Genomic DNA, 17,803 nt, shown 5'->3' on the forward strand with positions numbered 1-17,803 from the left:
TGCTACCTGATGTCGTCTCAGCCTGTTACTTCTCTGCCATCTTGACTTCTCCCACCAGATTTCAAGTGGTTTATTTTGGATGTGATAACAGAGAGCAGGGGTGAAGGAAGAGGGTGAATAAAGTCAGGTAGGAAACAAAGTCCATATAAAGAGCTCAGAGTTAGTTGCTATGGTGAACAATTCATGTTTAGTCTTACTAGCTTGGTGGTTGTGAGAACAAAACAATATACCTCAGCATTTTCCACCAGAAGGGAGCAAGGAAGACACAACTAACCACTGTCTCCCATCTCCATTTCCTGAGATTGCCCCATGGATTATTCATTGCCCACATTTATGGTTTCTCATGGATGAGAGGGCTGTCATAGACATTAGAGAAGATCTGGGGCAAAAAACGAGTGAAGATCAGCATGCGCATGAGTGCGGGTACTGTCAGCTGGAAGCAGCTCAAAACCTGCATGGAATTGTTCACCAGAGCTATGGCAGGGGTTAGAGGTGAGGACAAGAATGTGGGAGTTGGTGTACCAAAGCTCTCATATACTGTGGATGTATTCCCCTGGCTCCCTCCTTGCTTGTTTGTTTCACCCTTTCTAAGATTATAGCTCCTACTAGGTGGTGCCCAAGAGTGGGATCTGAGCTAATAACTCCATCTCTGAAAGCTCCATTGAGTAGGAGGCCTGAAGTGCCAATATAAAACCTGGTTCTGGACTGGGGAATCTAATATATTGCAAAACCATAAGACTCAGAAGACTGGACATCATAAGTGGGAGAAAAACCATAAGGAACATCTACTCAAGATGAATCTGAAAGCAAAATTATGAAGTATGTGATCAAAAAAATTATGAAGAAGGATTGCCTATAAACTCAATGAACAGAAGAATTAATTCCTGAGAAATTCTAAGTATTAGAGCCATCTTCTAGTAAGGAGTTTAATGATATAGATTAAATCCTCAAAACAATAAAGGAAGACACCATATTCATAAAGAAAAAAAAAACAAGAAATTATGAAATAAAAACAGGAAGGTATGAACCAAGAATAGAAGGATTTTGAGGGGGAGATGTCTTTTCAAAATAAACTTTGGGTTTAAAGAAGAACTCTAGATTTCTATAGAATGATTGGAAATATAGTTTCCCTTATCCCCCATGCCCAATTTCCTTTATTACTAACGTATTATAATAATATGGTACACTGATCAAAATTAATAAACCAATAGTAACACATCATCATTAGGTAAAGTTCATACTTACTCAGATCGCCTTGGTTTTTCCCTAATGTCCTTTGTCTGTTTCAGAATCCCATCCAGGATACCATATTATATGTATTAGTCATGTCTCCTTGGTCCCTCTTGTAGGCAGCACAGTGAGGCTGGAGGCTGGGTCAGAGAATATTAAAAATACAGAAAAACAACAGAATGGAGATGTGGCTCTTGGACACTGAAATGGTACAGGTGGAAGTAGAGCTCTGAACCAGGTGGGCCCAGAGGAGGTACTACCTGCCACAAGCCAAGAACCAAGAACTATTGAAGGGAGTCTCAGTCATTGAAGCTTGTTTTCAATATCCTTAAAATAGAGTTGACTAGAATTCAGCTATATAAAAAAGGAATTATACATTGTGACTTAGTGAGGTTCCTTCCAAGGATACAGGGTTGTTTCAGTATAGAAAAATCAATCAGTATAATCCTTCATAAAACAGTGTAAAGAAAATCGCATGATCATGTAAATTGTTGCAGAAAAGGCATTTGACAAAATTCAACAGCCACTAAAGATAAAAACTCTCAGAAAAATAGGGAAAGAGAAAACTTGCCCAGTTTGAGAAAAGAGTGCCTAGAAGAATACCTAAATTTTTATTTGACAATGTAAGACTGAACAGTTTTCCTTTAAGATCAGGAGCAGGTAAAGTATGCCCCCTTTCACCACTCTTGTGTGACCTAATGCTAGAAGTTTTCGCCAGTGCAATAAGGCAAGAAAAGGAAACAAAGGGTATCTATATCAGAAAGGAAGAAATAAAACTGTCCCGAGTTGGGGATGACATAACTGTTTGTGTAGAAAATCCCATATTTGCTACAAAAAACCTGGAACCAGTGAGTGAGTTCAACAAGGTCACAGGATACACAATAAATACACAAAATCACTTTTATTTCTATGTATTAGCAATTGACACATCAACACCAAAATTAAAAGTACAATTCCAGGGGCACCTGGGTGGCTCACTCAGTTAAACCTCCATCTCTCGATTTCAGCTCATTCGTGATCTCAGTGTCGTGAGATCAAGCCCTGTATCAGGCTTTGTGCTGGGTGTGGAGCCTGCTTAAGATTATCTCTCTCCCTCTCCCTCTGCCCCATCTGCTTCTCTGCTTTGTTGGAAAAAAAAAAAGTACAATTCCATTTACAATAGCTCATTAAAAAGAGAAATACTTATCTGATAAAATCCATGTAGGACTTGTAACCTGAAAACTACCAGATGCTGATGAAAGAAACCAAAGAAGAGATAAGTAAATGGAGAGGCATACTGTGTTTATGGACTATAAGACGACATAGTAAAATGTCAGTTCTCTCAGATTTATATATGTGTATGACAATTCCTTTTAAAATCCCAGCAAGATGTTTTGTAGCTATAGATAAAATTATTCTAAAATTTATATGGAAAAACAAAGGAATTAGATTTACAAATAATTTTGAATAAGAAGAATAAAGTAAGAGGAATCTATCCAATTTTAAGACTTAACATGTATCTATAGTAAACAAGACAATGTGGTATAGGCAGAAGGATAGACACACAGATCAGTGGAACTGAATAGAGAGCCCAGAAATAGACCCAAACAAATATGCCTGACTGATTTTTGACAAAGGTGTAAAATTCAGTGGAGAAAGGATGGTTTATTAATAAATGGTGCTTGAGCAAGTAGACATCTATAGGCAAAAAAAGAAAATAAATCTAGACCTAAGCCTCATACCTCATATAAAAATTAAATAAAAATAGATCAAAGTCTTAAATGTGAAATGTAAAACTATAAAACTTTTAGAATAAAAACAGAAAAAAATTCTGGGATCTAGGGTTTGACAAAGAGTTTTTAGACTAGATACCAAAAGTACAATCCATAAAAGAAAAAAAATGAAAAATTTGACTTCATCAAAATTAAAACCTTTCATTCTGAAGGAACCTGCTAAGAGGATAAAAAGACAAGCTACAGAGTGGGAGCAAATATTTGCAAACCACATCGCTTGCAAAGAACTAGTATTCAGAATATACAAACAACTCTCAAAACTCAACAGTAGAAACCATACAATTAGAAAATGGGCAAATGGCATGAAGATATATTTCACGAAAGAGGATAAGTTACAGCAAAAAGGAACATCAAAATATGTTCACCATTGTTCATAGGGAAGTGTAAATTAAAACCACAATAATATATTTTTGCACATCTATCAAAATGACAAAATAAAAAAAATAGTTACAATGCCAAATGCTGATGAAGACAGGGTGAGTGAAACTGGGTCATTTATATATTGCTGGTGGAAATGTAAAAAGATATAGCTGCTCTGGGGAACAATTTGGCGGTTAAAAATCAAAACAAAACAAAAAACAAAGCATACAACTATCACATAACCCAACAATTATACTCTTGGGCTTTTATCCCAGAGAAAGGAAGACTTACTTTTGTACATAACCCTTAACACAAATCTTGATAGCATCTTTATTTGTAACAGACAAAAATTAAAGCAACCCTTATATATCCTTCAGTGGGTGAATGCTTAAACAAACTACAGTACATCCATATTATGTAATACGACTCAGCAACAAAAAGGAACATACTATTAATGCACGCAACAATTTGGATGTCTCTTCAAAGGATTATGCTGAGTGAATAAAGCCAATCCCTAAAAGTTACACACTGTATGATTCTGTTTATATAACATTCTTGAAATGGCACAATTACAGAAATGGAGTAGAGATTAGTGGTTACCAGGGCTTAAGGAGGAGACAGAGGCAGGATGGAAGTGGTTTGAGCTATAAAAGGGCAGGGCAAAGAATCTTCATGGTGATGGAAATGTTCTGTATCTTGACTGTGTCAATGTCAGTATCCTGGTTGTGATATTGTTCTCTAGTTTTGCAAGATGTTGCCATTGGTGGGAACTGGGTACATGGGCTCTCTTAACTACATGTGCATTTTACACACACACACACACACACACATATATTTATCTCAAAATAAAAAGTGTAACTTAGAAATAAATAAAAATAGAGTTGAAAGTGTTTCTGCTTGGATAGCAGTCTAGCTAATGTTTTTTTTCCATCCCAATTGCAGTGTATAATTCTACTCCTGCTTATATTCCAGTTTCTGCTAAGAGATATTATATATGAAGCAACACAACTCATGTTGTATTGAAATAATTTCCCTATTTACAATTGTGGGTGATCAAACCAGAATCTAACTTAAATGTGAGTGTTTGGTAATTGAGTGCATGTGAAAGTACCAATCAGTGTCTGGCACAAAGAGGAGTTTCATTATCATCTGTTGACTTAATGTATTCACAGCGAGTTGAAGGAAGCTACTATCAACCATTAAGATCCCCTAATGAATTCATTTATTATGTCAGCCCCTTTGCAAAATGAGTTCTAGCATTTTGTAGCTGTGTGATGTTGTATGAGTTACTTAAACTCCATTTTTTGGTCTCTTCATCCATGAATGGAGATTTTTTTCATAATGAATATAAAGTGCTCAGCTTAGTTCCTTTCACAGAGTAAGCGTTTCAGTAAGTGCAATTGCTTATTAATATCATCATCATTATTGTGTTTATAGGAAAACCCAGGAGGGGTAGCTCTAGAAGGAAGGTAGAAGAAGGGGAAGAAGATGGAAGAACGGTGCCATGGGTTGTGTAGTGTTGAGCCTTGGACAGAATGAGGTTGGGAAGGGGAAGACAAGTGGGAGGAAGCCAGCAAGGACTGGGATGGGAAGACAAAGGGCTGGAAGATATTGGTGAGAAACTTTATTGCCTTTCTATTACTATCCAGCCCAGACTGATTTTGTGTTTCAAGCCCAGATATTTGAATGGTGTTCCCTTCTCTTCTGCAGCTACTTTGAAGAGAAAATTGCCTGTTTTGAGTTTCCTTTATTTAATGAAATTCACTTACCAAATGTTGAGTACCTACTTTGTGCCTGGCCTCCTTCTGGGTATTTTATCCCACTGTCATGTAATTTGGAGCTTTTGGAGATGTCTGTTTCAATTTCCACCCTCGACAAAGGGTCTTATTTGTGACAGACCTGAAGTCTAATCCAATGAAATGAAGCCAGGATAAACAGTGTGGCTTGGACCAGGTGCATAAATCCCTAAACACCAGCTTTCTCATCTGTAAAATGGGTAAAAGTACTGTCTTCCCCAGGAGGTTAATGTGAGGGTTAACTCAGCTAATCCTGTAATGTTAGCATGATTTCCAACACAATGTTGCTCTTACTTGAACTTATTAGAACTGACGGGACCTAAGCTTCACATCAAGTCTTGCACACATGCCTGTGACCACCAAATATCTCCCTCTTTCTTCTTTCTGTCTAGTTTTCAGATTGAAATTCAGATATCATTTCCATGTCATAGGGGTTTTGTGGTCTTTTGCCATCTCTTTTATATCTCTGAGTCTGTTTCCTCATCTCGTGGGGAATATTAATACAGTGTAACAATTAGATGCATGGCCTCTGGAGTCAGGCAGAGCTGCACTCAAACCCTACATCCATCATTTATTAGCTGAATGACCTTGAATAGGTTACTCAGTCTCTGTGTCTCAGTATTATCATATGTAAAGTGAGAATAATAATGATATTTATCTAACCCGATTATTGCAGGAACATAAAATGTAGTGTATGTAAAGCCTTGTGCATAAGCACTCAAAAATTGATTTTCTCCTCCTCCTCCTCCTTCTGGTTCAGTGCCTGGCATTCCACTAAAGGTAGCTGTTATGATTACACCCCTTGTTCCCAAGAGCAACATACTTATAAGTGCTACAAGAATATGAAAATTCTGTAAGTGATTACAGAGAAGAATTTATTTCTGCTGCATTTCCAGACTATGTGAGGTCTGTTTTCCCCCACCTACTCAGCGAGCTTAGAGGAAAATGACAAATCTCTAGTATTTATTTCACTATCCCCAGAGCATTTACCATGGTATCCACAAAAGCACAAAATGGGTTCTATTGGAGAAAGTGTGGATGGCAGAGCTATAAAAAGCAAGAGATAACTCTATAGCCCTTTGAATCGCTTCAGATGTGCTCCATTCCCTCCCCCCTCCCACTTGACTGAACAAATTAAAAAAGGATTAACCTTGTTCAAGAACAGTTCCCCAAAGGGTTTTAGCTAGAGAGCTTGATGCTCTGAGTTGGAGAATGCGAACCTACACACCACCTCTCATGACACAGATATTGTGCAAAGTGGCATTTGCTGAACTGTGAGGAGACAGGCTCATATCTAGCAAGTCACCTTGTCTTCTGACCATTTCTTAACTGTTATCAGGGAAGTGCAAATCAAAACCACAATCAGATACCACCTCACGCTGGTCAGAATAGCTAAAATGAACAACTTAAGAAGCAATAGATGTTGGTAAAGATGCGGAGAAAGGGGAACCCTCCTACAGTGTTGGTGGGAATGCAAGCTGGTGCACCTACTCTGGAAAACAGTATGGAGGTTCCTCAAAACTTCAAAATAAAGCTACTCTATGACCCAACAATTGCACTATTGGGTATTTATCTCAAAGATGCAAATGTAGTGATCCAAAGGGTCACCTACACACCAGTGTTTAGAGCAGCAATGTCCACAATAGCCGAACTATGGAAAGAGCCCAGATATCCATCGACAGATGAATGGATAAAGAAGATGTGGTATATATATACAATGGAATGTTACTTAGCCATTAAAAAAAAAATGAAATCTTGCCATCTGCAACCACATGAATGGAACTAGAGGTATTATGTGAGGTGAAATAAGTCAATCAGAGAAAGATAATTATCATTTGATCTCACTCTAATGTGGAATTAAAGAAACAAAACAGAGGAGCATAGGGGAAGAGAGAAAAATAAAACAAGATGAAATCAGAAAGGGAGATAAACCATACGAGACTCTTAATCATAGGAAACAAACTGAGGGTTGCTGGAGGGGAGGGAGGTGGAGGGATGAGGAGTAATTGGAAGATGGGCATTAAGGAGGGTATGTGATGTAATGAGCACTGGGTATTATACAAGACTAATGAATCACTGAATGCTACCTCTAAAACTAATAATATATAGCATATATTAATTAAATTGAGTTTAAATTAAAAATTTTTAGGAAAAGAAGCAAGTCTCCTTGAGAATCCTGATCTCTATTTGCAAGTGACAGCTAAAATCCAGTGAATTTTCTAATTTGTTGTAGAAGAAGGGAGGGTTTTAAAGGGACTTGCTGTGGATTACACTCCATTCTGCAATGAGTCATTCTTGAATCTCATGTCATTAGAAAGTGCATTATGGAAATAATTACTTCCATAGGAAGAGGAAAAATGTACTAAAACATTTCAGACTTGCAATAACAAAGGTTTTTTTTTTTTTTTCCTTGTCAGGAATTTTAATAATAAAAGTATTTTTGTAGCTAAAAATATATAGCTATAAAACTTAAACATGACTAAACAAATCTGGCATTTGATACCTCGTAGCCTTTACAAAGAATAATCTCTTTTTCCGTCACCATCAGTACTTGTTACACGTCCTCATCATCTGCATTTATTCACTTACCAATTGTCTATCACAACTTCTTCTGTGTGCCAGGCGCTGCTCTAAATGTTGGGGCTGTGATGGTGCCCAACATGGACACAATACTTCTTACTTGAGCTCCCCGGAAACAATCAGATCAATACACCAATTCCGGCATGCAATGTGCTGGGAAGAAACCAGACAGGATACCGAAATTGGATGTGAAGGAAGGGCTTGTGGCAGAATGCACTGACACAGGAGGCCCCCAGTGAGCTGAGATCTAAACACTGAGAAGAGAGTAGAGGGAGAGCATTGCAGGCAGATGGAAGGGATGATGTCAAGGCCCCTAGAGGATGAGAGCTTGGCATGGTCAAGCTAAGAGACATCCAAACAAGGCAGCTGGGCTGCACATGACCTAGTGTTTCGTGTAGACAGAGCTGCTCTGACCAACAGGGCTTTAAGCTATCACAACTCTGTAATGCAAACTGAATCCCCTCCCCCATGGTACACCATTAGGAAAAGTCACACTGTGGGAGAGATATGTCAGACACTGGGGCTCCTCCTAGCTCTCAGGTCTTCGGACTCAAGACTGAATTATAACATCGGCTTTGCATGTTCTCCTGCTTGAAGGAATAGGCTGTGGGATATCAATCTCCATCATTACAGGAGCCAATTCCCATAATAAATCTCCTCTTATATATCTCTATATATCTTCTTGGTTCTGTCTCTGGAAGATGATTACAGTTGCACTGCTGACAATACGCCTTACTTGGTAAGTTCTCTCTTTAGAGGTGATTGGATAAACAGGTAGGGGCAACATCCAGCTTCACTTCAACTTGAGTAGAAATAGTTTTCAAATGTACCTTAAAACATGATAAGATGCTCAAAGGTGTATTTTCTAAAATCGCACATGTCCGATTGTTTCTAATTAAAATTTACTTGAAGTTTCAAATCAGACAAACTTGTGTTGTTTTATATATTCATAGAGGTCTAGCTTTAAGCTTCAATAGCTGTGTCCATAATTGTAAGAATTATAATCTTTTGAATTGTAGTAGAGCTTATTCAGAGATGTCATATTACCTTCTGTACCTTGGTATTATTACCATATTCCTGCCATTTGGTGTATGATGCCAGGTGCTAAATAATTCTGTTTCTTTTTAAATCTCGGGTGAGTAGGGGGGAATGGCAGACCCAAACAGCCAAATAAGAGGGTGGTACTTGGTCTAGAATTCATGTCTCTGAACTGTTCTTTCTCCTAACACCTTCCTTAAACCTATTCTGATAATTTTCAGGAACATAGCAAGTGGCCACCTAGTTATTAAATGGTGGCCTTTCCAACCAGCCCCACATATCATTGTGGTAAACATGTCTCATCATACTGCTGGATCTGAGCACTGTCTTGGATGCTGGGGATATAGCCATAATCACTTCCCACGTGGGCCTCAGTAGTGGTGCAGACACAGGCCATAATATGTCCATTAAGCTAAGGCAAACTTGTAAGACAAGAAGAGGGGAAAATGGCAGATCCCAGCTTGAGTGGATGTAGGGTGGAGAGAAAGCTAATTCATGGGAGGCTTGCTAGAGGAGATAGCAAGATCTTGAAAACCTCCATCATCTGGCAGCTTTGAGATCCAGTTAAATCTCCAACCTCACTGTCTGCCCTGCCCAGTTTTGTATTTTACACCCTAGTGAAGCACAAAGCAGCCTGTTTTGAACTCTTAGCTCACTCCCTTCTCTCCCTGAAATGTCCATCTCACCTCTTTTCTCTTGGTTCAGTCCTAGGTATTCTTCAGAACTAATCTAGTTTTGATCTCTTCCATTCTTTCGATCATTAGATTGGGTGACTTAAAGTGCTCTGCGCTCTTGTGGCCCATTATGTATATATCTCATTTACCATGGTATTGAGTTGCCAGTCTGTTCCTAGAACTCACCATTAAACACCTTGTCTTCTATCTATAACCTATCTATCTATTTATCATCTATCTGTTGTTGAAACACAATGTTACTTGGTTTTCAGGTGTACAATACAGTGATCTGACAAGTCTATACATTATGCTCACCACAAGTGTAGCTACCGTTTGTCACCATCTAACACCATTATGATATCATTGACTATATTCCTTATGCTGTAACTTTCAGTCCTGCGACTAATGCATTCCATAACTGGAAGCCTATTTCTCCCACCCTTTTGCACTCATTTTTCCCATCCTCCTCTTCTCTTCCCCTCTTGGAAACAAACAGTTGGTTCTCTTTATTTATAGGTCTGATTCTGCTTTTTCTTTGTTTATTCATTTGTTTCTTTAGATTCCACATATAAGTGCGTTATATGGTCTTTGTCTTTCTCAGTCCAATTTGTTTCACTGAGCACAAAACTCTCTAGGTCTATCCATAACACCTGTCAAAATGGCTAAAAAAAAAAAAAAAGACAAGAAATCACAAGTGTTGGTGAGGATGTGGAGAGAAAGGAACCCTCACACCCTGTCAGTGGGGATGCAAACTGGCTCAGCCACTGTGGAAAAAAGTATGGAGTTTCTTCAGAAAATTAAAAATAGAAATACCCTATGATCCAATAATTCCAGTACTGAGTATTCACCTAAATAAAATACTAATTCAAAAAGATGTATGCACCCTATGTTTATTGCAGCATTATTTATAATAGCCAAGATATGGAGGCTACCTAAGTGTCCATCAATAGATGACGAGTGGTTAAGGAAGATGTGGTGTATGTAATACTTGTCTTATTTATCTTCTCATACCCCTGTTTATGTATCTATCTAACTTCATATGTACTATTAAGTGCTTGATAAATGCTTTCAAATCCAACTGCAGTGTAACTTCATGTTAAAACTCTCCTAAAAATACTGCAAGCTTGATTAATGGGGCCCGGAGTGAAGTTTAACTTTACTCCAGACGTGGTTGGAAAGCCCTACCTTGTCAACCTCTGAATATAGTGTCCCACACAGCTCTTGTTTCCTGGGAATGGGCTGCAGCACGTCGTTTTAACAGCTTTTGCTGATGTGGCTATTGCTTCAGTCACTGACATTCCACGTGTCGTGTCCCTTCCTTCCACACCTTCAGATAACACATTCTCTGCCCTGTTCTGTCTTCTGAAAGACTGAAGAGATGAAAGTGTTCAGGTAGATCAAGGGCTACTATAGAATCTAAAGCAGTTAAGTAAGAAGTAGTTTTAGCAGTTGTACTTTTGAAAATGCAAGCTGAACAACAATCGACTGTGTGGTACTGACGTGAGGACAGACATACAGATCAATGGATCAGAGTGAAAGTCCAAAAATTGACCCTTTATTTTTGGTAAAGATGCCAAGATAATTCCATTGGAAAAGATAGTCCAACAAATAGTACTGGGCTAATCGGATTCTTGTAGGAAAAAGAATTAACTATGAACACCCTATTTAAATACTAACTTAAATTGATCAAATACCTAAATGTAAGAACTAAAACTATTAAACTCTAGAAGACAGCATTAGTAAAAGTCTTTGTGATACTCACTGGATAAGGCAAAATGTTTCTTTAACAAAACACCAACTATAGAAACTCCAAGGAGAAAAAAAGATAAATTAGATTTCATTAAGATTAAAAATGGTTGCTCTTTGAAAGACATAGTTAAGAACACAAGAAGGCAAGCCTCAGACTGGGAGGAAATTTTTCCTCAACATATGTTCAACAAAGGGCTTATGTTCAGAATGTATGTGGAACTCTCATCACTCAATAATAAGACAACTCAGGTTTAAAAACAAAACAAAACAAAACAAAACTTCATGCATACTCCCTCCTGCAAAAAACAAACAAACAAAACCAAAAACTAGACACATGGAACTTAGACACTTCACAAAAGGAGATATTGGAATGGCCAATTAGCACATGAAAAATGCTCAGAATCACCAGTTATCAATAAAATGCAAGTAAAAACCGCTTAGTCGGTTAAGTGTCAGACTCTTGGTTTTGACTCAGGTCATGGTCTCATGGGTCTTGAGATCAAGCCCTGCCTTGGGCTCCTAGCTTGGCAGGGAGTCTGCTTGAGATTCTCTCCCTCTGCCCCTCCCCCTGCTTGTGCATGCTCTCTTTCTCTCAAATAAATGAATCTTAAAAAACAAACAACTAAACAAACAAACAAAAAACCATAATAACAGAGATAGTACTTCTCATCCACTAGAATGACCAATTAAATGATCAACAATGCAAACGTTGGTGAGAATGTGAAGCAGCTAGAACTGTCTCACAGATGCAAAATGGCATAGGCACTTCTGAAAATAATATGACAATACCTTATAAAGTTATCTGTGTTTGTTGTATGACCGAGCAATTTTCACTTTTGCATAGGCATCCATGTGAGAGAAATGGAAATATATATTCACAAAAATGTGTGGACATTGTTCATAATAGCCAAAAATTGAAAGAAACCCAAATGTCCCTCACCCAATGAATGGGTAAACAAATCATGTACCATGGAGTACTAATCTGCAATAAAAGGAGAATGACATATGCAGTAACAAGGATCAATCTCAATAACGTAATTCTAAGTGAAAGAGTCAAGTGCAGACTATTATGTACTGTATGATTCCAATGACATGAAATTCTAGCAAAGGCAAAACTGTGGTCAGAGAAAGTAGAACAGCGGTTGCTGGAGGGCAGAGATAAGGCAGAGCGAGTAGGACAAGTTTAATGACTTAAAGGAACTTTTTAGAGCAGGGGAAATGTTCTGTGTCCTCATTGTAATGGTAATCACAATTATATACAATTATCAAAATTCATCAAGCTGTACTTTGAAAACTTGTGAACTGTATAATACCTTTATAAGAAAGAGAAAAGAGAAAATGATACAAACTAATGCTTACTGGGAAAATTTATCATTAGGGGAAGAGATAAAATATTAATGTACAAAAGATGGGAAGGGAAAGTATAGGCAATCTTGTAACAGAATGTAGCAGTGTGATCTCAGATGTTCTACCTTCCTGGGCTATCTGTAAACCAAACCTGACAACAGCATGGCTCTTGCATGACCTCATGTCTGAAGGAGTGTGTATTTCTCAAGAATAGTAGGTAGTGAATGGTTTGTCATCTGATAGAGGGGGTTAAAAATATTCACAATGCCAAGATTAATACTAACCAATTGTTTATTTGTTTCATTCAAATAAAAATAATGTTTTATACTGATACTTAACAGGAGATGGCATTTAGCGAAATTCCCTTGTATATAAATACACCTTTCTTTATAAGATTGAGGTCAATTGAGGTCAATACATAGGACCAGTTGGATTTGGTCTTTGGGGATGTGCTGTACATGAAATTTCTCAAGTGCACCAATAATAATGAGCTTTTCAATACATTGTTGAATGGTTCCTACTGTTGGTTAAATCAAGTATTTCATATGACTGACAATAATAGTAAAAGGACTAGAGGAGATATTTTTAATCCTTGAAATTCATAAGTGTAGGTAATTCTCAGTGGCAGGTACCTTTGAATGGGCTGGAAATTGGTACTGGATGCTGGTTATAAGATGACAAAAATATATGTTACCCATAGTCTAGAACAGGGATTGGTGCACTGTTTTTGTGAAGGGCTAGATAGTGTGTGGCCATGTGGTCTCTGTTGCAACTATTCAACTCTACTGTTGTTGTGTGACAGTAGCCATAGACAATACATGCTTGTATTCCAGCAAAACTTTGTGAAAATAGACAGTGGGCTGGTTTTGGTCCATGAGCTGCAGCTTGCTCATACCTGGTCTTGAGGGGTGATAAGCATTAAATGCATCAATATGTATTAGGCATATCATTATATATTGTCATAAGTGTCATGAGAGAAAAGAAGAGGTCACCATGCTAGAGAAAAATGAGGTACAAGGAAATTAGCTCCTGACCAGGTGGAAGGGGGCCAACAAAATAGCATATGGTACAATATATCTTCTCAACCCCAAAATTGTTAGTAAAGTCTACATTAATCCAGAAATCCTTATGCTAAGGGGATTTCTTATGGAAACCAGTGGCTGAGCTCAGTAGTGCACCCCGGTTGATATGTGGTTGACTTTGAAACAACACAAATGGAGGAAATGGCAAGGAGGCCCCCAGCTGACATTGGGGTTCCATATATGTTTACTTGTGCATAGGAGAAAGGTCTAGAAACGTACACATCAAATGTTAGCGGCAATTACCTCTGGGGAATGATTGTTAGGTAGGCAGGGAGTAAAAGGGAACTACTTTGTTAGAGATACTTCTCCCATGTTGTAATATCTTATAACAAACATGTATTGTTTCTAAAAACTAAAAAAAAAAAAAAAAGAGCATGACAAATATTGTCTTTTTGAGGCATTTTCAAATGGATTTCCCAGCACTGAGGACAGCGCAAACTCTATGATAAGGACCTGAAGACATCTCTAGAGAGACCCCAAATCATTTTAGTTAGGTCACAATGACATCTCACTGCACAGGGTTTGTGCACACACAACTCCAGATGTGAAAGGATCAAAATATAAAGTTTTTGGAAGACCATGTAGAAGAATATCAACCTGATTTTAGGGTAAGGGCACACTGAAAACGGTGACCACATTAGACTACATAGAAATTAAGAACATCTATTCATTAGAGAGTGAAAAGGTCAACCATGGAAATAAGAGGATATATTCAAGACATACCACTGACAAAGGGTTCATGTCCAGAATTATGCTCCTACAAATCAGTAGGAAAAAAAAAATTGAAAAATAGGTGAGAAACTTAAGACCACTTCAGAAAAGAAGACATCTGAATCGCCAATAATCACTTAAATAGTAATTGTGCTCAATCCTATCAGTAATCCGGGAAGAGAAAACTACCCCAAGATTGGCAATAAAACAAAAGTCTAGACTAGGATGTGGATAATCAGATCTTATGTAAATTGCTAGTGAGTGTATAAACTTGTATAACCACTTTAGAAAACAGCATTATTTAGTATGTGGAAGCTTGCATACCCTATGACCCAAGCAATCCACTCTTGGGTAATAGTCTCTTGAAATGGGAGCATCTGTACCCAAGGAAGTATTGTGGTATTTACAGTAGCACCTTTCATAATAGCCAAAACCTTAAAGTAATCTAAATGCCAGTCAACAATGTTACATATTTAATACTGCCTAACAATGGGGTTGCCTGGATGGCTTAGTCAGTTGAGCCTCTTTGACTCGATTTCAGCTCAAGTTATGATCTCAGGGTTGTGAGATGGAGCCCTGTGTTGGGCTCCATGCTGGGAGTGGTGTCTGCTTAAGGTTCTCTCTCTTTCCTCTCCCTCTGACTTTCCCCTCTCTAAAAAAAAAAAAAAAATAAATAAATAAATAAATAACAATCTGACAGTGAAAATGGCAGCTACAGACAACACAGGTGTATTTTATGCAAAATAATGTAGAGCAAAAGCAGACACATAAATATGTAGTTACAATTCCCTTTATTAATAGTTTAAAAACTATATTGTCTTGGAACTCATGCTTGGATGGTAAGACTAAGCAGAAATATGAAAGCTTGGAAAGGGTTTACGTCAGAGAGGATGGGAAGGATGGTTACGCCTGAGAAGACACAGAAGGGTTTCTGGATACTGTCAATTTTCTTTCCTTTAATTTTTTCTTTTATTGTAGTAAAATATACATAACACAAAATGTACCATCTTAACCATTTTTAAGTTTACTGTTCAGTGGCAATAAATAAATCCACACTGCTGTGCAACCATCACCATTATCCATCTGTAGAACTTTCTTCATTGCTCCCAGCTGACCCTCTGTACTCAATAAACAGTAACTCCCATTTCCCTCTGTCTTTAGCGCCTGGCAATCATTCATTCATTCTACTCCTGTCTCTGTGAATTTGATTACTCCGGGTACCTCACCTGATGAAATCATGAAGTCTTTGTCCTTTGCAAAGGGTTATTTCAATTAGCATACTGCCTTCAAGATTCATTCATGTTGTAGCACATTTAAGAATCTCCTGCCTTTTCAGGCTGAATGATACCCCCCTGTATGTATCTACCACATTTTGTTTACTCATTCATCTAACAGCAGACACTTGGGCTGTTTCCAGTCTTTTGCTACTGTGAATAATGCTGTGATGAACAAGAATGTACAAATACCTGAGTCCCTGCTTTCAACAATTTTCTATTTTCCTGACAAAAGTTTTAAAATTATTCATAGTGCCAATTAATGCTTAACTCATTTTCTATGTGTACATTACATTTCATAAGGATTTAAAAAAAAATCCTATAGATCTGGAATTCAGTTACCATGGAAACTCACTTTCTGATTCTGTTTTTGCCTTTCTTCTTGTGATCCTCTCTCTCTTGGCCTTTCTGTGAAGCAAGCAGTGTTTCCTTGCCCATTTAAAAATAAATCTTCTAGTGAGGTATGAAACCTACAGAAAATTGTACAAGTAATACACATCAATGTGGCAAATTATTCACAAAATGAACAGTATGGTTTGAGTGTATGTGTTAGGAACATGAAGGGTGTGTGCCTGGAAACAAAATAATGTACATTTCAGGACATCAACAAAGTTATTTATTTATTTATTTATTTATTTATTTTTAATTAACTAATTATTATCATCTATCTAAGGAGGTCAACAAAGCTTTAAACTGAAAAGTAGCTACTTAGATCTAAGGAGGTAAATAACATGATACTGTAAAGCATTAATACCTGGAGTTTAAAGTGTTTGCCTCTCAGGAGTGAGTATTGGGGTAAAAAAGTATGGGTGCAATATGTTATTGTTTTCATGATTTATATATTTGACTTTTTTTTTTTAAGATTTTATTTATTTATTTGACAGACAGAGATCACAAGCAGGCAGAGAGCCAGGCAGAGAGAGAGAAGGGGAAGCAGGCTCCCCGCTGAGCAGAGAGCCCAATGTGGGGCTTGATCCCAGGACCCTGAGATCATGACCTGACCTGAAGGCAAAGGCAGAGGCTTAACCCACTGAGCCACCCAGGCACCCCTATATATTTGACTTTTAAAAATCATATGTATTATCTATTGCCTTTTGAGAAATAATTTCCTATTTATAATAAATTAATCAACATCTATAATCTATCCTCCTCCACTCTAAATAAGACCTTTGTTATCATTTCAAATGTTCATCTAGGTTTTTCTGTGTCTTGGTTAAATACCTTGACTTTTAGTATGCTCTTGATATCATGTTTTAAAACATGTCTCTACTATTTGGACTTAATTATGAGTTGTAAGCTTTTTGGCCACATTTTATTTCCTAGCTAAAAATTTGACTGGTATCTTTACCCACAACAGCATCTACTATCCCATGTTACAATTTTGACACCAATTATACACTTTTCTAAAACACCGCCAAGCAATTCTCTGACTCCTGAAGGATGTCCTACAGTTTAACCCAATTCAAACACTATCTACTTGGAGATAGCATCAGATGCCACAGATTAAGGATTGAGCTGGACAAGACTGCCCACCTCCTCTCATTTCAGACATCAAAGTCCAGGCTGTCACCTGTGCTTCTGACTGGCTATAGATAGACTGGAGATCCAACAACTTCCTCCCTGGGTTTGACTAATTATGGATTTATTATAAAAGGTTATAACCTATAGTCAGATGGAAGAGATGCATAGGGCAAGATTTAGGGAAAGGGTGTAGAGCTGCCATGCCACTTCTGAACTGAGCTACTATCCCCAAATTAGGGGACACCACATGGTCACCAACCTGGCAGTTCCCTGAACCCTGTCCTTCTAGGTTTTTATGGAAGTTTCATACGGCTTGGTGTGACCTATTTACTCACTGGCCACTGGTGATCTATTCAATCTCCAGCCCCAGGCTCCTTCCCAGAGGCGGTGGAACAGGTGGGGTAGAACTGAAAAGTTCTACCCTCCAATCACATGGTTGTTTCCCAACCCTTGGGTGTTTCCCGAAAGTCACCTCCTTAAACAAGTCAGGTGTGACTGAAAGGGTTTGTTATGAAAATCAAGACCTCTTTATCACTCTTATCACCTAGGAAATTCCAAGGATTTTAGGAGCTCTGTGCCAGAAATACAACAAAGACCAAATATATGTTATAGATTACAGTATCAATATGTCTTCCTGTTGCTGGGATATTTTGCTGTTATTTCTTCTTT

The sequence above is a fragment of the Lontra canadensis genome, unplaced genomic scaffold, assembly GCF_010015895.1.
Source record: "Lontra canadensis isolate GAN:19392208 unplaced genomic scaffold, GSC_riverotter_1.0 scaffold1, whole genome shotgun sequence".
In the NCBI taxonomy this organism is placed as follows: domain Eukaryota; kingdom Metazoa; phylum Chordata; class Mammalia; order Carnivora; family Mustelidae; genus Lontra; species Lontra canadensis.